Below are 18,321 nucleotides of genomic sequence, written 5' to 3' on the forward strand. Positions count from 1 at the left end.
TATGAAGGAATGGCATCAAAAACCCACCCCTGCACTGCGAGCACGGGTGAGAGAATTACAACACAGACCAACGACCAGTGAAGTTGTTCCTGTCACTACAGGTAACCAATAGAGGAACCCTGCCCTCAGCCAGAGGAGGGAGAGGGATAATAGAGTGTATTGGACTATGTGGATTCGGTGGCCTGGCACATCAGAACCACAAAAATAGGAGGCACTGGTGGATACTGGTGCACAGTGTACTCTAATGCCTTCGAGTTATAAAGGGACAGAACTGACCCATATCTCTGGAGTGACTGGGGTCTCTCAGGAATTGTCTTTGTTGGAGGCAGAAATAAGCCTCACTGGTAAAGACTGGCAGAAGCATCCTATAGTGACCGGACAGGGGGCTCCATGCATACTCGGTATAGACTATCTCAGAAGGGGGCACTTTAAGGATCCCAAGGGGTACCGATGGGCTTTTGGAATAGCTGCTGTGGACGCAGACAACATTAAGCAGCTATCTGTTTTGCCTGGCCTGTCAGAATATCCATCTGTTGAGGGGTTGCTCCAAGTGGAGGAGCAACAGGTACCAAATGCTACAAAAAAGGTGCACAGACGGCAGTACCGCACCAACAGGGATTCCTTGCTCCCCATTCATAACTTGATCCGTCAGCTAGAGAGCCAGGGAGTGATCAGCAAAACTCACTCACCTTTTAACAGCCCCATATGGCCGGTGCATAAAGCCAGTGGAGAATGGAAGCTGATGGTAGATTACCGTGGCCTGAATGAAGTCACACCCCCACTGAGTGCTGCTGTGCCAGACATGCTACAACTCCAGTACGAATTGGAGTCAAAAGCAGCCAAGTGGTATGCCACCATTGACATTGCTAATGCCTTCTTTTCAATTCCTCTGGCCACAGAATGCAGGCCACAGATTGCCTTCACCTGGAGGGGCGTTCTGTACACCTGGAACCGTTTGCCCCAGGGGTGGAAGCACAGCCCAACCATTTTCCATGGGTTGATCCAAACTGCATTGGAACAGGGTGGTGCTCCTGAGCATCTGCAATACATTGATGACATTGTTGTATGGGGCAATACAGCAGAGGAAGTCTTTGAGAAAGGTGAGCAGATTATCCAAATTCTCCTACGAGCTGGCTTTGCTATCAAGCGAAGCAAAGTGAAAGGGCCTGCACAGGAAATTCAGTTCCTAGGTATAAAGTGGAAAGATGGACGTCGTCACATCCCAACAGATGTGATTGACAAAATTACTGCCATGTCTCCACCCACCAGTAAGACAGAAACCCAAGCTTTTCTGGGTGTAGTGGGCTTTTGGAGAATGCATGTTCCAAACTACAGTCTCATTGTGAGCCCTCTCTATCAGGTGACGCGGAAGAAGAATGATTTTGTGTGGGGCCCTGAGCAGCAGCAGGCTTTTGAGCAAATTAAGCAGGAGATAGCCCGTGCCATGGCCCTGGGGCCAGTGCGGACGGGACAGGATGTAAAGTACATCCTCTACACTGCTGCTGGAAAGGAAGGTCCCACTTGGAGTTTGTGGCAAAGAGCTCCTGGAGAGACCCGAGGCCGACCCCTTGGATTCTGGAGTCGGGCGTACAGGGGGTCTGAGGAGCGTTACACTCCAACTGAGAAGGAGATCTTAGCCGCGTACGAGGGGGTTCGAGCTGCTTCCGAAGTAATCGGTACTGAAACGCAGCTCCTCCTGGCACCTCGACTGCCAGTGCTGAGCTGGAAGTTTAAATGAACAGCTCCCTCTACCCATCATGCTACTGATGCCACTTGGAGTAAGTGGACTGCACTGATTACACAGCGAGCTCGGATGGGGAACCTCAACCGTCCAGGAATCCTGGAGGTGATCATGGACTGACCTGAAGGTAAAACGTTTGGAACAACGCCAGCTGAGGAGGTGTCACGTGCTAAAGAAGCCCCACCATATAATGAACTATCAGACAATGAAAGGAGATATCCCCGGTTCACAGATGGATCGTGTCGCATTGTGGGTAAGCACCGCAGATGGAACTCTGCTGTGTGGAGCCCCACACGACGAGTTGCAGAGGCCACTGAAGGAGAAGGAGAATCAAGTCAATTTGCAGAGGTAAAGGCTGTCCAGCTGGCCTTAGATATTGCTGAACGAGAAAGGTGGTCTGTGCTTTATCTTTACACTGACTCATGGATGGTGGCAAATGCTTTATAGGGGTGGTTACAGCAGTGGGAACAAAATAGTTGGCAATGGAGGGGTAAACCTATTTGGGCTGCTGAACTGTGGAAAAACATTGCTGCCCGAATAAAGAATATGGTTGTAAAGGTGCGCCATGTAGATGCTCATGTTCCTAAGAGCCGGGCAACTGAAGAACAACAAAATAACCATCAGGTAGATCGAGCTGCCAAAGTTAAGGTGGCTCAAGCAGACTTGGACTGGCAACACAAGAGTGAATTATTTCTAGCTCGGTGGGCCCATGAGACCTCTGGCCATCAAGGAAGAGATGCAACATATAAGTGGGCTAGAGACCGAGGGGTGGACTTAACTATGGATGCTATTGCGCAGGTTATCCATGACTGTGATATGTGCGCCACAATTAAACAAGCCAAGAGGATGAAACCTCTTTGGGAGGAAGGGCGATGGCAAAAGTATAAATATGGGGAGGCGTTGCAGGTTGATTATATCACCTTGCCACGATCTCGCAGTGGTAAGCGTTATGTGCTCACCATGGTAGAGGCAACTACTGGGTGGCTTGAAACATATGCAGTATCCCATGCTACCGCCCGGAACACCATCTTAGGGCTCGAGAAACAAGTCCTATGGCGACATGGTACTCCAGAAAGAATTGAGTCAGATAATGGAACTCATTTCAAAAATTCTCTTGTAAATACTTGGGCCAAAGATCATGGCATCGAGTGGATTTATCATATCCCCTATCATGCACCAGCTTCTTGTAAAATTGAAAGGTACAATGGGTTGTTAAAAACAATATTGAAAGCAATGGGTGGCGGAACATTTAAGCACTGGGAGAAGAATTTGTCAGAAGCCACCTGGTTGGTCAACACTCGAGGATCCATCAATCGCGATGGTCCTGCCCAATCCAGCTCTCTACCTGCTGTAGAGGGAGATAAGGTCCCTGTAGTACATGTAAAGAACATGTTGGGAAAAGCAGTTTGGGTTCTTCCAGCTTCTGGAGAGGGCAAACCTCTCCGTGGAACTGTTTTTGCTCAGGGACCTGGGTCTACCTGGTGGGTGATGCAGAAGAATGGGGATGTTCAGTGTGTACCACAAGGGAATTTGATGTGGGGAGAGCGCCCTCAGTAATTCTATTACTATGTATATATGTATATATGTATATATGTATATATGTATGTTGTATGTGTTTGTATTTAATGTTGGTTAATCATTGTTTCTTTATGTATATATATATATTAAGTATGATGTAATGATGTTGAATAAGGGGTGGAATGTTATGGTTTTGTGATTTTTGTTGTATTGTTGATATTCCAAATCATAACATCACGTGGAGTATTGGGAGTTAAGGAGTTAATGTTCCAGCTCCATGGATCATCGATAGTTCCAGGTATGCCTGTCTCAGAAGAGAAGAAGAACTCCATTCCCCAGAGGATTTTGCGATGCTTTGCGTTCTTACGTGTTTACGCTCAGAGGGAAAGATAAAAACTGTCTGCGGTCACGGGACACTCTCTCTTCCCTTCGGGACCGAGCTCGGCAGTGGGTGTTTGTTGCAGTTGTCCGCCTTCAGCGTTAGCGTAAGGCCTTCGGTTTATCGGACACTCTCTCTCTCGCTCATTTTATTTGATTCTGTCACGGTGTTGTCCGTGACAGTAACCCAAGGGAAACCGAGAAGGGAGAGGGGAGAGAAAAAGAAACTGGGTCAGTGGCCACGCGGCCGCCCGAGCAGAGCCGCGCTCCGGGAGGGGGAGGGGGAAACGGCGGGAAGAGATGGGTCTACAAGAAAACAACGGCACGATCTGAGAAGGAACGGTAACTTTACTAAATCTAATAAAAATTGAACAATTGAAAGAGAGATAAAAATTTCCAACCCAAAAGCTATGAGCTTACGCTAAGGAGGACCTGCAGGGGAAGCACACGTGCTGAACCTCCACGGCAGCCCAGAGCAACGCGCCCAGACCGAGCGCCGCCTGCATCCGGTGCGGAGCTCCGCCCCTCCCCTCTGCTGCTCCCCCAGCATTAACTCCTTAACTGCTGCATGATGCTCTGATGTGGAATACCGGCATCAAAACCACAAAACCACAACATTCCACCCCTTATTCCACATCATCACATCATGCTTAACACACATCTATACGTAACCAAACAGTAATAACATGAGTTACATAGAAACATAGTTACATAGAAACATATATATATATACATACATACACACGTAATTACAGACTGCATTCCCCCAGCATCAAATTCCCTTGTGGGACACACTGGACGTCCCCATTTTTATCCATTACCCACCAGGTGCACCCAGGTCCCTGCGCAAAAACGGTTCCACGGAGGGGTTTGCCCTTTCCAGAGGCTGGAAGGACCCACACCGCTTTTCCCAACATGCTCCTCACATGTACCACAGGGACCTTATCTCCCTCTATGGTCTGTAGGGAGCTGGACTGTGTAGGACCCTCTCGGTTGACTGATCCCCTAGTGTTGACCAGCCAGGTGGCTTCTGCTAGATGCTTCTCCCAGTGCTTGAATGTCCCGCCACCCATTGCTCTCAACGTGGTTTTTAACAACCCGTTGTAGCGCTCGATCTTACCAGCAGCTGGTGCATGGTAGGGGATATGGTAGATCCATTCAATGCCGTGTTCTTTGGCCCAGATATCCACAAGAGAATTTTTGAAATGAGTCCCATTATCGGACTCAATTCTCTCTGGAGTGCCATGTCGCCATAGGACTTGTCTCTCGAGCCCTAAGATGGTGTTTCGGGCGGTAGCATGGGGTACTGCATATGTCTCAAGCCACCCAGTGGTCGCCTCCACCATGGTGAGCACGTAACGCTTACCATCGCGAGTTCGTGGCAAGGTGATATAATTAACCTGCCACGCCTCCCCATATTTATACTTTTCCCATCGCCCTTCCTGCCAGAGGGGTTTCATCCTCTTGGCCTGTTTAATTATGGCACATGTGTCACAGTCATGGATAACCTGTGCAACGGCATCCATAGTTAAGTCCACCCCTCGGTCTCTAGCCCACTTATAGGTCGCATCCCTTCCTTGATGGCCTGAGGTCTCATGGGCCCACCGAGCTAAAAATAGCTCTCCTTTGTTCTGCCAGTCCAAATCGATCTGAGACACCTCAATTCTGGCAGCTCAATCTACCTGATGGTTATTTCTCTGCTCTTCAGTAGCTCGATTCTTGGGCACATGAGCATCTACATGGCGCACCTTTACATCCAACCTTTTTGTTCAGGCAGCAATGTTTTTCCACAGTTCAGCAGCCCAAATAGGTTTACCCTTCCGTTGCCATTTGTCCTGTTCCCACTGCTGCAACCACCCCCATAAAGCATTTGCCACCATCCAAGAGTCAGTATAAAGATATAGCATGGGCCACCTCTCCCGTTCAGCCACATCTAAGGCCAGCTGGACAGCCTTTACCTCCGCAAATTGGCTTGACTCTCCTTCTCCTTCGGTGGCCTCTGCAACTCGTCGTGTGGGGCTCCACACAGCAGCCTTTCATCTGCGATGCTTCCCAACGATACGACACGATCCATCAGTGAAGAGGGCATACGTCTTTTCATTCTCTGGTAGTTCGTTATATGGTGGGGCCTCTTTAGCACGTGGTATCTCCTCTGATGGGGATGTTCCAAGTTTCTTGCCTTCAGGACAGTCCATGATCACCTCCAGGATTCCTGGACGGTTGAGGTTCCCCATCCGAGCTCGCTGTGTAATCAGTGCAATCCACTTACTCCAGGTGGCATCGGTAGCATGATGGGTGGGGGGAACCTTTCCTTTGAACATCCAATTCAGCACTGGCAGTCGAGGTGCCAGGAGGAGCTGTGTCTCAGTACCAATTACTTCAGAGGCAGCCCGAACCCCCTCGTATGCTGCCAAAATCTCCTTCTCAGTTGGAGTGTAGCACTTCTCTGAACCCCTGTACGCTCTGCTCCAAAATCCAAGGGGTCGGCCTCGGGTCTCCCCAGAGGCTCTTTGCCACAGACTCCAAGTGGGACCTTTCTCTCCAGCAGCAGTGTAGAGGATGTTTTTCACATCCTGTCCAAACCGAACTGGCCCCAGGGCCACAGCACGGGCTATCTCCTGCTTGATTTGCTCAAAGGCCTGCTGCTGTTCAGGACCCCATGCAAAATTATTCTTTTTCCGAGTCACTTGATAGAGGGGGCTTACTATGAGGCTGTAGTTTGGGATGTGCATCCTCCAAAAACCTACTACACCCAGAAAAGACTGTGTCTCTTTCTTGCTAGTGGGTGGTGACATACTGGTGATTTTGTCAATCACATCTCCTGGAATGTGACGACGTCCATCTTGCCATTTTACTCCTAGGAATTGAATTTCTTGGGCAGGTCCCTTCACTTTGTTCCGTTTAATAGCAAAACCAGCACCCAGAAGAATTTGGATTATTCGCTCTCCTTTTTTAAAAACTTCCTCTGCTCTATCACCCCACACAACAATGTCATCAATATACTGGAGGTGCTCAGGTGCCCCACCCTGTTCCAGTGTGGTTTGAATCAGCCCATGGCAGATGGTTGGGCTGTGTTTCCACCCCTGGGGCAAACGGTTCCAGGTGTACTGAACGCCCCTCCAGGTGAAAGCAAACTGTGGTCTGCACTCTGTGGCCAAAGGAATAGAAAAGAATGCATTGGCAATGTCAATAGTGGCATACCACTTGGCTGCTTTTGACTCCAGTTCATACTGCAGCTCCAACATATCTGGCACAGCAGCACTCAGTGGGGGTGTGACTTCATTCAGGCCACGGTAATCTACCGTCAGCCTCCATTCTCCACTGGCTTTACGCACTGGCCATATGGGGCTGTTAAAAGGTGAGTGAGTCTTGCTGATCACTCCCTGTCTCTCTAGCTGACGGATCAAGTTATGAATGGGGAGCAAGGAATCCCTGTTGGTGCGGTACTGCCGTCTGTGCACTGTTTTTGTAGCGATAGGTACCTGCTGCTCTTTCACTTTCAGTACCCCCACAACAGACGGATCTTCTGACAGGCCAGGTAAAACAGATAGCTGCTGAATGTTGTCTGCATCTACAGCAGCTATTCCAAAAGCCCATCGGTACCCCTTGGGATCCTTGAAATGTCCCCTTCTGAGATAGTCAATACCGAGTATGCATGGAGCCCCCTGTCCAGTCACTATGGGATGCTTCTGCCAGGTTTTACCGGTGAGGCTTATTTCTGCCTCCAACACAGACAGTTCCTGAGAACCCCCAGTCACTCCAGAAATATGAATCAGTTCTGTCCCTTTATAACTCGAGGGCATCAGAGTGCACTGTGCACCAGTGTCCACCAGTGCCTTATATCTTTGTGGCTCTAATGTGCCAGGCCATCTAATCCACACAGTCCAATACACTCTGTTATCCCTTTCCCTCCCCTGGCTGAGGGCAGGGCCCCTCTATTGGTTACCTGCAGTGATGGGAGCAATTTCATTGGTGGCTGATCTCTGCTGTAGTTCTCGCACCCGTGCTCGCAGTACAGGAGTGGGTTTTTTATGCCACTTCCTCATGTCCTCTCCGTTTTCTCGTAAGAAGCTCCACATGGCCACACGTGACATGATGTTACTGCTGTCATTTGCTCGTGCAGAGAGGCGGTTGCCTTTGGTTGCCGAGACTTTCAACAGTTTGATAAATTGCTTCATCAGATTCTTTGCGTCATGCTCGTCTTCATCAGGTGTTTCCAATACTGACACAGGTTCATCCCTATTCATCAGTAATGACAGTTCCTCCAGTATAGTTTTCTGTGTCTCCTTGATCTCACCTACTTCTTCTGCTACTATAGCTGCAATGGAAGCACGTGATGGTGGAAACTGTTGTTCAAAGTTTTGGAGTGTAATAGTCAATTCATAAACTGGGAGTCTTCTGTCTTGACCCTCGAATCTATGGAACATTGCTACCAGTGTACTTGCGTACCTCTCTGGTGCTGTTTTTGAGAGCTTGCGATATACATCAGGTGTGCACCTTACTCTATCAGGATCACGGTCCTGGTGTGGATTGTTAGGGACGAAATTGGGATCATACAGCATCTCTACTATGGCTGTTTCTCTCAAAAATTGGATACCTTTCTCCACGGTGTTCCATCTTTCCACCATAGGCTCCAGATCATCTTTGTAAGGGTATCTATCCTTTACAGCCACGAGTACTCGTTCCCAGAGGGTAGCGACTCCATTCAGACATCTGCCAATTCCTCTGTCGATAGCTGGGTCTCGGGCAATGCTTGCAAGTTGGCGGGCTTCGCTGCCATCTAGGGACACGCTGCTGGCACCGCTGTCCCAACACCGCAGCAACCAGGTGACAATAGATTCACCCGAGCGCCGTACAAACTCCTTTCTTGAACCTTGTATTTCAGTCATCTTTAGGGGCCGACGAGTAGTGGTAACAGTGACTCCATAATCATCGCTGTCTTCTCCATGTCTCTCACTTTTCTTAGTGGCCTTTTTAGGTGGTGGTGGTGGTGGTGCTGGTGCTGAGGAGGGCCCCTCGCCTGGATCTTCCTTTTTTTTCTCTGCTTCTTCTTCTTTCCGTTCTAGGCGCGAAGACGGCCGTGTCCATTTCTGGCCTTCCACAGGGGCAACAGACACTGATGCCGGTGCTTCCTGTGATTGGTCAGGTCTAACTTCGAGGTTTTCATTTTTGCTTTGGACCTTGGTTTGGAAACCATTTCTCTCCAGAATATCAATTATGGCTCGATAAGCACAAGCCAGACCCCAAACAATACATTCCTTCTCAGATCGTCCTGAGTCCCATGACTCCTTACCTAAACACTCACTGAATTTCTCAGGGTCCCACAGGTGCTCAAGATCAAAATTGCATAACACCGGGGGTCCCCACGCTTCTAATTTCTTTCCTAATTTTTTCCACCTAAACCTGCCATTCAACACTCTCTGGTTTTGAGGAAAGCTTCCTCCACATGATGTAAATTACTATTGCAGAGAGTGCATTCAGAAAAACAGATAACACAACTGCCACAACTGCCGGGCTGGCATCCTGAATATAGGTAAAGACCTGAAAAGAGTAATTGGAAACCGTTCCAAATGCCGCATAATCTGTCACGTTAGCCAGGGTGTTTAGGTAGGAGGCATGTAACCCCCTCAGCACACTAAAGTAGCTGTATATCCACATTACTCCGGTGATGAACGCAAGGAGCTTAAAAAGACGCCAGCATGCTGTAAGGTACATGAAAAACCTTAGTCCACTCTGCACCAGATTTACAATGGAGAGCCAATACTGCACTGCCCGCATTCTCCACCAATAATTGTCACGGTGTTGTCCGTGACAGTAACACAAGGGAAACCGAGAAGGGAGAGGGGAGAGAAAAAGAAACTGTGTCAGTGGCCACGCGGCTGCCCGAGCAGAGCCGCGCTCCGGGAGGGGGAGGGGGAAACGGCGGGAAGAGATGGGTCTACAAGAAAACAACGGCACGATCTGAGAAGGAACGGTAACTTTACTAAATCTAATAAAAATTGAACAATTGAAAGAGAGATAAAAATTTCCAACCCAAAAGCTATGAGCTTACGCTAAGGAGGACCTGCAGGGGAAGCACACGTGCTGAACCTCCACGGCAGCCCAGAGCAACGCGCCCAGACCGAGCGCCGCCTGCATCCGGTGCGGAGCTCCGCCCCTCCCCTCTGCTGCTCCCCCAGCATTAACTCCTTAACTGCTGCATGATGCTCTGATGTGGAATACCGGCATCAAAACCACAAAACCACAACAGATTCATTTGCCTCAATTCCAATTATATTATATTTTATTGTGTTATTTTTCCTTTCTGATATCTATTTAGTAAAATAGCTTTCCTCCTCAGATCGTTGCCGCTATTTTGTTCCTAGGCCCATCTCCCTTCTCCTTTTTCCCTTTCCCCTTTCCCCTTCCCCGGGGTGTGGGCCCGTGGGTCCCCTGCCTCAATTGTCACGGTACCGGGTCAAACTGTCCTGCAAACCGTGACACACCCCCACTGAGTGCTGCTGTGCCAGACATGCTACAACTCCAGTACAAACTGGAGTCAAAAGCAGCCAAGTGGTATGCCACCATTGACATTGCCAATGCCTTCTTTTCAATTCCTCTGGCCACAGAATGCAGGCCACTGTTTGCCTGCACCTGGAGGGGCGTCCAATACACCTGGAACCGTTTGCCCCAGGGGTGAAAGAACAGCCCAACTATTTGCCATGGGTTGGTCCAAACTGCATTGGAACAGGGTGGCGCTCCTGAGCATCTGCAATACATTGATGACATTGTTGTATGGGGCAATACAGCAGAGGATGTCTTTGAGAAAGGAGAGCAGATTATCCAAATTCTCCTACGAGCTGGCTTTACTATCAAGCAAAGAAAAGTGAAAGGGCCTGCACAAGAAATTCAGTTCCTAGGTATAAAGTGGAAAGATGGACGTCGTCACATCCCTACAGATGTGATTAACAAAATCACTGCCATGTCTCCCCCCACCAGTAAGACAGAAACCCAAGCTTTTCTGGGTGTAGTGGGCTTTTGGAGAATGCATTTCCAAACTACAGTCTCATTGTGAGCCCTCTCTATCGGGTGACGCGGAAGAAGAATGATTTTGTGTGGGGCCCTGAGCAGCAGCAGGCTTTTGAGCAAATTATGCAGGAGACAGCCCGTGCCGTGGCTCTGGGGCCAGTGCTGACGGGACAGTATGTAAAGAACATCCTCTACACTGCTGCTGTAAAGGAAGGTCTCACTTGGAGTTTGTGGCAAAGAGCTCCTGGAGAGACCCGAGGCCGACCCCTTGGATTCTGGAGTCGGGCGTACAGGGGGTCTGAGGAGCGCTACACTCCAACTGAGAAGGAGATCTTAGCCGCGTACGAGGGGGTTCAAGCTGCTTCTGAAGTAATCGGTACTGAAACGCAGCTCCTTCTGGCACTTCGACTGCCAGTGCTGAGCTGGATGTTCAAAGGGACAGGTCCCTCTACCCATCATGCTACTGATGCCACTTGGAGTAAATGGACTGCACTGATTACACAGCGAGCTCAGATGGGGAACTTCAACAATCCAGGAATCCTGGAGGTGATCATGGACTGGCCTGAAGGTAAAAAGTTTGGAACAACGCCAGCAGAGGAGGTGTCACGTGCTAAACAAGCCCCACCATATAATGAACTATCAGACAATGAAAGGAGATATCCCCGGTTCACAGATGGATCATGTCGCGTTGTGGGTAAGCACCGCAGTTGTAAATCTGCTGTGTGGAGCCCCACATGACGAGTTGCAGAGGCCACTGAAGGAGATAGAGAATCAAGTCACTTTGCAGAGGTAAAGGCTGTCCAGCTGGCCTTAGATATTGCTGAACGAGAGAGGTGGTCTGTGCTTTATCTTCATACTGACTCAAGGATGGTGGCAAATGCTTTTTGGGGGTGGTTACAGCAGTGGGAACAAAATGGTTGGCAACGGAGAGGTAAACCTATTTGGGCTTCTGAACTGTGCAGAGACATTGCTGCCCGAATAAAGAATATGGTTGTAAAGGTGCGCCATGTAGATGCTCATGTTCCTAAGAGCCGGGCAACTGAAGAGCAGCAAAATAACCATCAGGTAGATCGAGCTGCCAAAGTAAAGGTGGCTCAAGTAGACTTGGATTGGCAACGCAAGAATGAATTATTTTTAGCTCGATGTGCCCATGAGTCCTCGGGCCATCAAGGAAGAGATGCAACATATAAGTGGGCTAGAGACCGAGGGGTGGACTTAACTATGGATGCTATTGCACAAGTTATCCATGACTGTGATACGTGTGCCACAATTAAACAAGCCAAGAGGATGAAACCTCTTTGGGGGGAAGGGTGATGGCAAAAGTATAAATATGGGGAGGCGTGGCAGGTTGATTATATCACCTTGCAACGATCTCGCAGTGATAAGCGTTATGTGCTCATCATGTTGGAAGCAACCACTGGGTGGCTTGAAACATGCAGTACCCCATGCTACCACCCAAAACACCATCTTAGGGCTCAAGAAACAAGTCCTGTGGTGACACGGCACTCCAGAGAGAATTGAGTCAGATAATGGGACTCATTTCAAAAATTCTCTTGTAAATACTTGGGCCAAAGATCATGGCATTGAGTGGATTTATCATATCCCCTATCATGCACCAGCTTCTTGTAAAATTGAAAGGTACAATGGGTTGTTAAAAACAATATTGAAAGCAATGGGTGGCGGAACATTTAAGCACTGGGAGAAGAATTTGTCAGAAGCCAACTGGTTGGTCAACACTCGAGGATCCATCAATCGCGATGGTCCTGCCCAATCCAGCTCTCTACCTACTGTAGAGGGAGATAAGGTCCGTGTAGTACATGTAAAGAACATGTTGGGAAAAGCAGTTTGGGTTCTTCCAGCTTCTGGAGTGGGCCAACTTCTCCAAGGAACTGTTTTTGCTCAGGGACCTGGGTCCACCTGGTGGGTGATGCAGAAGAATAAGGATGTTCAATGTGTACCACAAGGGAATTTGATGTTGGGGGAGTGCAGTCGTTAATTCCATGTATATACATATATATGTTGTGTGTGTTTTTAATGCATGTTAAACATTGTTCTTCTATACATATATATCAAACAAGATGTAGTGATGTGGAATCAGGAGTGGAATGTCATGGTTTTATGATTTTTAGTACTGGTATTCCACATCATAACATCATGTAGTGCATTTAGAGTTTAAGAGTTAATGCTCCAGCTCCATGGATCATTGATAGTTCCAGGTACACCTGTCTCAGAAGAGAATAAGAACCGCAATCCCCAGAGGACTTTGTGATGCTTTGCGTTCTTACGTGTTTACGCTCAGAGGGAAAGATAAAAACTGTCTGCGGTCATGAGACACTCTCTTTCCTTGGGCATCAACTCAGCAGTGGGTTCTCGCTGCCATCCGCCTTCAGCGTTAGCGTAAGGCCTACGGTTTATCAGACACTCTCTCTTGCTCATTTTACTTGATTTATTAGCTTTAGTTCCAATTATATTGTGTTATATCGTGTTATTTAGCTTTCCGATATCTATTTAGTAAATTAGCTTTCCTCCTCAGATTGTTGCCACTGTTTTGTTCCTAGGCCCAACTCCCTTTTCTCTTTCCCCCTTCCCCTTTCCTGGGGCGTGGGCCTGTGGGTCCCCGGCACCAATCATCACAGAACTGGGCCGAACCTGCCCGTAAGCCATTGACACAGGAGCCGAGCAAAATGGGAGTGGAGAGAACTGTATGGCTGTGGTGCAAACGGGAGCAAAGCAGAGCAAAATGGGAGTGGAAATTAAGGGAGTGGAGAGAAATGAAAGGTTGCCGTGCAATTGGGAGCAGAGTGAAATGGGAGTGGAAACAGGGGGAGTGAAGTGAACTGAAAGTTTGCAGCGCAAATGAAAGCAGAGTGGAACAAAACGGGATCAGAAACAACGGGAGAGAAAAGTACTGAAAAATTGCGGTGCAAATGGGATTAGAGCGGAGAAAAAGGGAGTGGAGTGATCTGAAAGGTTGCATCGCAAATGGGAGCGGATCGGAGCAAAATGGTTGTGGAAACAAACAGAGGATAGAACTGAAAGTTTACGATAAAAATGGGAGTGGAGCAAAATGGGACAAGAAACAAAGGGAGTGGAGAGAACGGAAAGCTTGTGGTGCAAAAGGGAGAGGAAGAACTAGATCATAGCAAAAATAAAGGGACTGGAAAGAACTGAAGGGGTGTAGCGCAAATGGGAGCGGAGCAAAATTAGAGCGGAACCAAATGGAGAGAAGAGATCTGTAAGGTTGCATCAGAAATGGGAGCGGAGCGAAGCAAAATGGAAGCAGAAACAAAAGGAATGGAGAGAACTGAAAGATTGCGGTGCAAACGGGTGCAGAGTGGAGCGAAATGGGAGCAGAAAAACAAGAAGTGGAGAGAACTGAAAGGCTGCAGTGCAAATGGGAGTGGAACAGTGTAAGGTAAATAACTCCCAATGATGGTACGGCCGCACCTCGAGTACTGTGTTCAGTTTTGGGCCCCTCACTGTGAAAGACAGAAACTGTTTTCTTTTGTCTCAAAGTTTGCTTCATAAGGCCTTTTCTGGTGACAAGACTCTGACTGATAACTGCCGGTTATCTGGATGGGTGTTATGGTGCCATTGTCTCTGCTTATGGTTGTAAAGATAAGCAGAAATAGGTGCAAATAGTCTTTCCCGTGGGACTACGGCTTGGAGAAGCTTACCACCACAAAGATAATGCTCCTGCATGGCAATGAAGGCAACATCCGCTGCTGGCTTATCTGTTGGGCCAGACATGTCACACACAAATAAACTCCTGAGAAATGGGGATAAAAGGCCTTCACTGAACTGAGGATTTTGGAGAAGAACTCCCAAAGAAGAAATCTTTGAGGAGAACTCCCGAAGAGACTTAGGACAGACCCTGAGGCCTGCTTGCTGCCATCTCCCATCCCCCGTGGTGACCAGACAAGTTCCTGAGATCAACGGACCTACTACGAACCTCGCTGGATCCACGGTGGTGATTATATCTCTCTTGCTTTCTGCCAAATCTCCATGCTTTTCATCTCTTTTCTATCGCACACCTTCCCTTCCCCATATCCCTAAGCAACTAGTATTTGTAATAAACTGGTTGGGCTAACATTTGACCCGTTGCGTCTTAATCTCGCCCTCGGGTATACATATACATATAAAGAACCTCGTCTCCCTCCTTTATATTGGAGCGTGACATTTTTAATGGTGTAGTCGGCAGGATACCTGACAGTGAGAGTGTTGTCCTTCCAGACATAGTCTGAATGTTTGTTTTTGTTTTGTGTGTACCTCCTGGGGCTGCGGCATCTCTCCAGGAAGATAGCTCCTAGAAACTTTTATGTGTATACCTCCTGGGTACGCACGTATGTGCCTCCTCAGGAAGATATCTCTGCATTTGTTGTTTTTAGAAATCTGAACGCTTTTGTGCGCACCTCTTAGAGAAGCAATTAGAACAGTATTAATAGGTGTTAATCGAGCTTTTGGTACCTCCTCTCCCTCAGTGTACAAGTTTTCTGGGTACTGAGAAATGAGCAACAGTGTAATCACAATGAAAGGTGAAGATGTATTATTTGACCTCTTAGAAAGGCATGGTGCCAGACCCTCGTTTACAGGGGTAGACTGGGCACGGCAGAACTGGCATAACTTGCAGAGTGTTTCAGACCGTATTAATGTTCTGCAAAAGAACGCTCATACCCGAGCTGGGAAAGGAAAGGCATTTATTTGTGCAGTATTGGGTTCAGTTCTGGTTGCAGCTGTAGAATTCCGCGACCAGCAGCTTAAAGCAGAGAGCGAAGCTTTACAAGCACTGCAGGAATCGGTTAAAGTAAGTCAGGAGCTGATAAAATCTCTGCAAAATCAAATCGCAAACCTAGAGAAGCAGTTAGAAAGGGAAAAACATAATTCTGATCTGTTGCAAATGGTCTTAAGGGAAGTGTTAACAAGTAAGGATGCTAGTGATACTAGTGCACCTCAAGAGAAAACTTATCCAAGGGAGGAATTGCAAAGTTTAAAGGCAAATATTGACAAATTAGAAGCTCCCCCAGCTCAGTTGCGTCCTTTAATAAAAACTGAGTATTCCTACGATAATGGCGAGGATTTAGATCCTCAAATGAACATTAAAGAAACCCCTTTTTCTGCTACTGAGCTAGCAAAATTGAAAAGAGATTTTGGCTGCTCTCCTAAAGAATCAGAAACAGAGTACGTATGGAGGGTCAGCCTCACGGGTGGAGACCAAATACTTCTAACCGAAAAAGAGGCTGAAGGTTATTGGGGACCAGGAGTATTTTTAACTACTGGTAACAATCGTGCTCCCTGGTCCCTCACACAGAGAGCTGCCTATTGGGCAGGTGGCCTTAACCCTCTAGAAAGGGGAGACCCCCTTGCCATTACTGGGACAGTTGATCAGTTAGTAGAAAGTGTTCAAAAGGCTGCTTGTCTGCAAATGATGTATGATAGAAAGCTGCAGCCACACCATGAATCCCCTATGATGATGCCTGTTGATCCTGAGAGAATGACCCCTCTTATCAGGGGGCTTCCTGAATCATTGAAACCTATAGGTATACAACTACAAGGAAAAATACAGGCTATGCCTCAGGGAGAAGGAATATAAAATTAACACTCGCTGGATTATTCCCTCATTTTAACCATATTAACAAGCCCCAAAAGGGCAAGCCGATGTCCTCTTTTGTTTTACAGAAGACCCCCGTTGGACCTCGACTGAACACAGAAAGGCAGACAGCTGACTTTAATCATTTGTGTTTTGGGACAAATGCTGAAGACTTGATCATACTAGAATGCTGACTATACCTCTTGATTACACTGTATTACATTGTATTTCGGTTGCATAGTATTGTGTTTCAGGTTGTTGTGGGTGTGGGTGTTGTCTTTAGGTCTGTTAAACTTCACACTTGGGTTTGAGTTTCCACAGGTTTTGCTGGCTTACTGGCTACTCCCTGTACAGTAATGCCATTCCTTTTGATCCCTTCTTCTACCTCTTTTTATCAAACTGATTATGATTTGCATGTAACTCTGCTATGGTGTTTTCAACTTCCTAATAAATTTGGAAATGAACCAAAGGACCCATCTAATGTCTGTCAGATGTGGCCACAAAAAGAAACACATTATGTTGTTTATTGTAACACCAGTCCAGGAGTTCCATCCAAAACATGGTTGTTGGAAAGTGTTTATGTTTTGTTAAGTAAGGTGTATGTTTCTGTGTACGTTTCTCTAATGTTTTATATTATGGGATATGCTAAACACACTATCCCGCGAAAGTTCTATAGATTATAACAATACTTGAACTTGCCAAACTAGTATATATCTCTCAGCATTTCAATCGCTTTTGAGATGCTCAAATGACAATTCTGTTCCTATTTAGCCTTGAAGCAACATGCAGTATTGCAGCGTGGTGAAGTTATACCTTCACTCAGCCAATTAGACTATGATCTTTGAAAACATTACATGGCAAATCCACGTATTGTTGAATTAGACTAGATATGCATTCTGAGAATTAAAATCACCAATGCAAGAAGTACTGATAATGCATTGCAAAACCAGTTAGTGCTCGGTATGTTGTTAAGGAATAGGTTGTTTGTGACAAAGTGAATAACTCTACTTGTTGTCTAAAATTGATGATAATGGTAAAGTTGTTAAACAAATTGTCCATGTTCCCGCCCAAACCTGGAAAGGCCAAGATGCTGATCTTATTTTTCCTGGCCTCTGGGTGGCCATGGGTGAAATGTATTCTATTTTAACTATTGTGTGTTGTTGCAAACCTTCTGCCTATTCCTTGAATGATTCCCTGTTTTGTTCAACTTATTCAACATGTTGTATCTTCAATGCACATTGTAACTGCCTCAACTGACGATGGTCAAGTCCAACTAATCAGAGCAACATTTGTAACTAAGCCCAAGAAATCTATTATAGCAATTTTGTAACATTTAACCCCCCATTACCTCCTCCCCTCTTTTCCCTTATGCTTGTTTTTTTTTTCTTCTTTCTCCTCTCCTTCACCACCGTGGACAGATGTTTGCACATCAGTTTCAAGCAATCTTTGAGCCACCGGGTGGTGTGAAAGACAAACTGTTTTCTTTTGTCTCAAAGTTTGTTTCATAAGGCCTTTTCTGGTGACAAGACTCTGACTGATAACTGCCGGTTATCTGGATGGGTGTTATGGTGCCATTGTCTCTGCTTATGGTTGTAAAGATAAGCAGAAATAGGTGCAAATAGTCTTTCCCGTGGGACTACGGCTTGGAGAAGCTTACCACCACAAAGATAATGCTCCTGCATGGCAATGAAGGCAACATCCGCTGCTGGCTTATCTGTTGGGCCAGACACGTCACACACAAATAAACTCCTGAGAAATGGGGATAAAAGGCCTTCACTGAACTGAGGATTTTGGAGAAGAACTCCCAAAGAAGAAATCTTTGAGGAGAACTCCCGAAGAGACTTAGGACAGACCCTGAGGCCTGCTTGCTGCCATCTCCCATCCCCCGTGGTGACCAGACAAGTTCCTGAGATCAACGGACCTACTACGAACCTCGCTGGATCCATGGTGGTGATTATATCTCTCTTGCTTTCTGCCAAATCTCCATGCTTTTCATCTCTTTTCTATCGCACACCTTCCCTTCCCCATATCCCTAAGCAACTAGTATTTGTAATAAACTGGTTGGGCTAACATTTGACCCGTTGCGTCT

The sequence above is a fragment of the Cyrtonyx montezumae genome, unplaced genomic scaffold, assembly GCF_038088225.1.
Source record: "Cyrtonyx montezumae isolate F1298 unplaced genomic scaffold, pur_monq_1.0 scaffold_28, whole genome shotgun sequence".
Lineage (NCBI taxonomy): Eukaryota > Metazoa > Chordata > Aves > Galliformes > Odontophoridae > Cyrtonyx > Cyrtonyx montezumae.